The 5,895-nt window shown below is 30.5% G+C and overlaps 1 pseudogene; it reads left to right on the forward strand.

Moving 5' to 3' along the window:
• The first annotated feature begins 5,117 nt into the window (after window positions 1–5,117).
• Window positions 5,118–5,236, forward strand: LOC118609043 (annotated as a pseudogene).
• Window positions 5,237–5,895: the final 659 nt, after the last annotated feature.

Consider the following 5,895-nt stretch of genomic DNA (forward strand, 5'->3'; position numbering starts at 1 on the left):
GAGACAAAGAAGGGAAATTTATAATAATAGAGGAATTGGTTCAATGAGAGTATATAACTCTTATAAACATCTATGCACCCAAAATAGAAGCACCTCACTATATAAAGCAAATATTTATGTACATTAAGGGAGAGATCAACAGTAAGGCAATAATAACAGAGGACTTTAACATCTCGTTGACAGTAATGGATAGATCATCTAGACAGAAAATCAAAAAGAAAATGGTGATCACATTATACCAGGTGGACTTAATTGATATTTTAAGACATTTTAGCACAAAGCAGCAGAATATACATTCTTCTCAAGTGCACATGAAATATTTTTCAAGTCAGACTACATTTTAGGTCACAAAACAAGTATCAATAAATTTAAGATTGAAATAATATCAGTCACAATGATATGAAACTAGATATCGATTACAGGAGAAAAACTGAAAAACACAAACATATGGAGGCTAAATAATATGCCACTAAAGAATGAATGAATTAACAATGAGGTCAAGGAAGAAATTAAAAGCTATCTTGAGACAAATGAAAATAAAAACACAATGACCAAAGCAGTTCTAAGAGGGACACTTGTAGCAATACAGATCTACCTCAAGAAACAAGAAAAATATACAATAAAAATCAACCTTACACCAAAAGGAAGTAAAACAAACAAACAAACAAACAAAAAACAACAACAAAAAAGCAAACAATACCCAAAGTGAGTAGAAGGAAGGAAATAATAAAGATAGGACTCATTAGGAAAAAAAGGAGAGAAGGCCTAAATAAATAGTCAGAAATGAAGGAGAAGTTACAAATGACATCCCAGAAATACAAAGAAACACTACAAAAAATTATTTTCCAAAAAATTGGAAACATGAAAGAAATGAATAACTCCTTAGAAACCTACCATCATCCAAGACTGATTCAGGAAGAAACAGAAAATCTAAACAGAACTTAACTAGTAATGAAATCAAATCAGTAATTTAAAAAATCCCAACAACCCAAAGCCCCAAACCAGATGGCTTCACAGATGATTTTTATCAAACTTTCAAAGGAAACTTAATACTTATTCTTCTCAAACGATTCCAAAAAAAAATCAAGAGGAGAGAAGGCTCCCAAACTCATTTTATGTAGGCCAGTATTTCTCTGATACAAAACCCAGACAAAGACACTACAAAAAAAGGAAATTATAGGCCAATATCGCTCAACAAAATATTAGCAAACTGAATTCAGCAACACATTAAAAAGATCATATATCATGATCAAGTGGGATTTATTCCAGGAATGCAAGTTTGGTTCAATATATGAAAATCAAACAGTGTGATACATCTCAAAAACAAAATGAAAGATAAAAATTATATGATCATATTCATATATGCAGAAAAAACATTTGACAAAATCCAACATCATTTATGATAAAAACTCAGCAAAGTGGAGCTAGAGAGAACACATGTCAACATAATAAAGGCTATATGTAACAAACCCACAACTAGCATCATACTCAACATAGAAAAGTTGAAAACTTTTCTTTAAGATGAGGAACAAGACAAGGATGTTCCCTTTCATGACTCTTATTCAACATAGTATTGGAAGTCTGAGCCACAGTAATAAGAAAAGAAAGAGAAATAAAAGGCATCCAAACTGGAAAGAAAGAAGTAAAACGGTGATTATTTGCAGATGACATGATACTATTATATATAGAAAACTAAAAATTCCATCTGAAAAATCACTAGAATGAATAATTCAGTAAAGTAGCAAATTACAAAATCAGTATTCAGAAATGGGTTGCATTTTATACACCAATAATGAACTACTAGAAATAGAAATTAAGAAAATAATCTCACTTATAATTGCATCAGAAAGAATCAATCCTATGAATAAATTTAACTGAGGAAGTAAAAAACCTGTCCTGGGAAAATTGTAAGACATCAAAGAAAGAAACTGAATAAGATACAAATAAATGGAAGGATATACCCTATTCATGAATAGAAGAATTAACATTATTAAAATGTTCATACTACCCAAAGCTACGTACAGATTCAGTGCAATCCCTATTAAAATACCAACGGCATTTTTCACAGAACTAAAACAAATAATCTTAAAATAGATAAGGAACTATAAAAGATCCCAAATAAACAAAGAAATATTGAAAAAGAAGAACAAGGTTGGAAGTATCATACTACTTGGTATCAAACTATACTACAAGGCTATGGTAATCAAAACAGCATGGAACTGGCATGAAAACAGATAAATAAATCAATGGAACAGAATAAGCCAGAAATAAACTCATGCCTACATGGTCAATTAATCTCTGACAAAGAAGGCAAGAATATATGATGAGGTAAAGACAATCTCTTTAATAAATGATATTGAGAATACTGGACAGGTGCATACGAAGGAAAGAAAGAAAGAGAGAGAGAGGGAGAGGGAGGGGGAGGGGAGGGGGAGGGGAGGAGGAGGGGGAGGGGGAGAGACAGAGAGACAGAGAGAGAGAGAGAGAAAGAAAGAGAGAAAGAAAAGAAAAAAGAAAAGAAAAGAAAAAGAAAGGAAGGAAGGAAGGAAGGAAGGAAGGAAGGAAGGAAGGAAGGAAGGAAGGAAGGAAGGAAGGAAGGAATTAAACCACTTTTACTTTCTTACACCATATACAAAAATAAACTCGAAATAGATTAAAGATTTAAATGTGAGACCTGAAACAACATAACTCCTACAAGAAGAAATGCAGTATATTCTTTGATATATATGCTCATAGTAATATTTTTTTTCTTGGATATGTCTTCTCAGGCAGAGGCAACAAAAGAAAAAATATATACAAATGGGACTACATCAAACCAAAAAGTTACATAAAGTGAAGAAGAGCACCATCAACAAAATGAAGACAACTTACTGAATGGGAGAAGATATTTGCTAATGTTACATCTGATAAGGAGTTAATATCCAAAATATATAAGGAACTCATACAATTTAAGACCAAGAAAACAAACAATTCAATTAAAAATTGAGCAGACCTGGATAGGCATTTCTCTAAGGAGGACACACGGATAAACAATATACATATGAAAAGATACTCATCATCACTAATCATCAGGGAAATGCAAATTAAAATCAAAACGAGATAATACTTCACACCTGTCGAATGGTTATTATCAATAAAACAGCAAGAGTTGGCCAGGATGTGGAGAAAAGGGAACCCTAGTGCACTATTGTGGGATTGTAAATTGGTGCAGCCACTATGGAAAATGGTATGGAGATTCCTCAAAAAAAGTGCAATATAGAACTACCATATGACCCAAAAATTCCACTCCTGAGTATCTATTTAAATAAATCCAAAACATTAATTCAAAAAGATATATGTGTCTCTATGTTCATTTCAGCATTTTTTACAATAGCCAAGATATGGAAGCAATCTAAGTGTCTATTGATGAATGAATAAAGATGATATGGTACATACATACAATGATGTTTGTCAGCCATGAAAAAAAAGAAATTTTAGCATTTACAATGACATATATGGACCTATACTATGTGAAATAAGTCAGAGAAAGACGAATACCATATGATTTTACTTATATGTGGAATCTAAAGAACAAAATAAACCAAACAGAAGCAAATTCATAGATATAGAGGATAAATTGATAGTTGCCAGATTGGAGGGCTGTTGGGAGAATTGGTGAAAAATGTGAAAGGGATTAAAAAATATAAATTTCCAGTCAAAAAATAGTCCTGTGGATGTAAAGTACAGAATAGGGAACATAGTTAGTAATGTTTTAATGACTATGTATGGTGTCAGATGGGTACTGGACTTAACAGGGTGATCACTTTATAAATTATATAAATGTCTAATCACTATATTGTACATCTGGAACATAATATCATAAGCCAACTATAATTAAAAACAAATTTTAAAAATATGTTAAAAGAAATAATCACTATGAAAAAAAGATTTCAGAGCTAAGAATATTATCACAATAAAGAAGATTAATAATAATAAAAGAGTCAACTCAAAAGTAAAGTTAAACAATTCTGAACACTTTTGTATTTCATGAAAGTCCAAAATGAAGCAAAATTTTAAAAAGTACTTAGGGAAAAAAGGACAAATAAATTATAATCAGAGATTTATCAGTAATTAAGACTATCAGTGATTAATAGTATAGGAATGGAAAAAACCAGTAAGTGTTTAGGTGACTTGAATAACCAACTTTAATTAATTGATATTTATATAGCAATCCACTCAACAGCAGAATGAACATTCATATCAAAATCACAAAGAACATATACCAAAATAGACCATCTTCTAAACCATAAAGCATATCTAAATACATTAAAAAAGATTAAAATTATACAAAATACATCTTTTGACCATATGAAATTAAATTAGAAATGGCTTACAGACAAATATATGGAAAATATCAAAATATTTGACAGCTAAGTAATACACATATTAAAGAAAACCCATTGATCAATGAAAATATTATAAGAAAATTAGTATTTGAAATTGAATAAATATGAAAATGCAGTAAAATAAAATTTGTGGGATACAGTTAAAGCAGTTTCTAAAAGGAAGCATGATCTCAAAATCAATTAACTTAATTATCTTCTTAAACAAGTACAGGAAAACTATTACCTGGGTTCAAAAAAATGAGAAAAAAGATTAAGAAAATAAAATACAGAATATTTCTCATAAACATATATGCAAATTCATAACAAAATTATAGAAAATTAATCCAACAATAATAAATCATGACCTATGGAGTCTCTCCTAGGAACGAAATGTTGGTTTTACATTCCAAAGACAATCAACGTAATTTGCTATGTTAACAGCCTAAAAATGAGAAACAAATAACTAAACAATCAATATGATCATCTCAGTAGACTCAGAAAAAGCATATGGCAAGATCAACCATTCTTTCTAGATAAAAGTTTCTGGTAAGTTACAAATAGAAAAGAACTTTCTCAAACTTGTCCTGGGAGTCTATGAGAAATCTACAAATAACATCATACTAAATATAAAGAACTTCGCAACTCAGTTATAAGAAGACAAAGAATTCTATTAAAAATGCCAAAATGTTTGGACAGACACTTTATCAAAGAAAGTATGTAAACAACAAATAAGTATATTTAAAAAAATTAGAAGTCTATGGCCATGCCACCCTGAACAAGCCTGGACCCGTCTGAGATCGGAAGCTAAGCAGGGTTGGGCCTGGTTAGTACTTGGATGGGAGACCACCTATGACGACCAGGTGCTGTAAGCTTAAAAAAAAAAAACTAAAAGATGGTAAACTGACAAGGTTCTTGAAATCTGTGAGGTCAAGCAAGGGTAATTAATTAATTAACTAAATAATTAACTAATTAATTAATTTAAAAAATATTTAGGAAAATAAAATGAAATCCATAGTGATACTATATACTCTTCCTTTAGAACAGCTAGCATGAAAAAGGTTGAAAATACCAAATATTAGAGTTGATGTGAAGCAACTGTATCTTAACTTCTCAGGTTGGAATACAAAATAATACATTTTGGAAATAGTTTTGCAACTTTTAAAGAAATTATCTATCTTATAACTCAGACTATCCAGTCTTAGATATTTACGAGGGAAAAAAAAATGTCTATCAATGCAAAGACTCATACACAAATGTTTATAGCACTTTCTTTGTAAAGCCCTAACTACTAGTTACACATAAGTTCATCAACATGTGAATAAACAAATTGTGATTTAGCTATATATTTAGCCATAAAAGATAATAAAATATATAAACATATATCAATGTTGATAAATCTTGAAATACTTATCCCGAATGACAACAAGCCAGATCCTCCCCCCAAATACATTCTCTGTGGTTTCATATATATAAAATTCTGCAAAATGCACACAAATGTACAGTGATAGCAGTAGAACAGAGTTTGCTTAGA

Source organism: Rousettus aegyptiacus, unplaced genomic scaffold (assembly GCF_014176215.1).
Source record: "Rousettus aegyptiacus isolate mRouAeg1 unplaced genomic scaffold, mRouAeg1.p scaffold_m13_p_10, whole genome shotgun sequence".
Lineage (NCBI taxonomy): Eukaryota > Metazoa > Chordata > Mammalia > Chiroptera > Pteropodidae > Rousettus > Rousettus aegyptiacus.